Genomic DNA, 1,035 nt, shown 5'->3' with positions numbered 1-1,035 from the left:
GCCTAAAGGAGACTCCGACCATCAGAACAGCCTAAAACAAGCAGGGACCAGCCGCAGTGCCTAGAAGAGGCAGCCAGGGACACTTGACTTGCTGAACTGCACTCCAGCTTCCCAGCTTTCATCAGCTGCCACTCATTCTAGGGGCGTTGCCTTTTGATTTCTGCTCCTGCAAGTATTACTAGTAAAACCCCATTGGTTCATGAAGGTGGACTTTAATGGTACCCTTCGTACTTTGTTCTTTTGTTGGCTCCCTATCTGGTGTAAGAAATATGTCTCTATATTTCTCCAGGTATGGTGCCACATAGCATCTTTAGCAGACCAGAGGCCCCGTACTTATGTTGAGCTTCCTCTAATGCCCAGTCTCATTGTTACCAGTGCTCCAAATTTATAGATTTCTTTGGCTATACTATCTGAATGGTTGCTAGATTATATCAGATGAAATGCTAGTTGAAATTGCTTGGCAGCAACTGGATTTGACCAATTGCTCTAAGTTCTTTAGGGAGCTACATATTGTAAATCTTATTTTTTTTTTTGCAAAAGTTGTTATAATTTTTCTTTATGTTTTAGCTTTTCTTTTCTTTTTAGTACATCTATTTATTTGCAGTTATACATGAGTCCCACATACACACGCATAAATACAAATAAATGCACAGAGGCCAGAGGGTGGCTTTCAAGAATTGGTTCTCTCCTTCCACTGTGTGATTTTTTTGGGTTTCAACTCAAGTTGCTGACCTGATAGCAGCACCTTTACCCACTGAGCCATCTTACTGGTCTATATTTTATTTTTACACCGAAAGTATTTCCTTTCCATGCGTTTAATGCAAGAAGAAAATTGGCAGTCGCATTCCGAAGTAGACTTCCATCTTTATAATTCAAAGCTTGCTTTCCTCTTAAGTATCATAAAAGAAGATAACAGTGGTTGGCCCAGAAAGGAAGATGCCACAGCATCCCTCTAATAAAGCTCATCTCTGGAAGAAATTATGAATTATGTGTGATTAACTACTAGGACTTCAAGTGGGAAGGAGAACATTAGGC

Source organism: Microtus ochrogaster, unplaced genomic scaffold (assembly GCF_000317375.1).
Source record: "Microtus ochrogaster isolate Prairie Vole_2 unplaced genomic scaffold, MicOch1.0 UNK28, whole genome shotgun sequence".
NCBI classification, from domain to species: Eukaryota; Metazoa; Chordata; class Mammalia; order Rodentia; family Cricetidae; genus Microtus; species Microtus ochrogaster.
Note: the sequence above shows the minus strand (reverse complement) of the source record.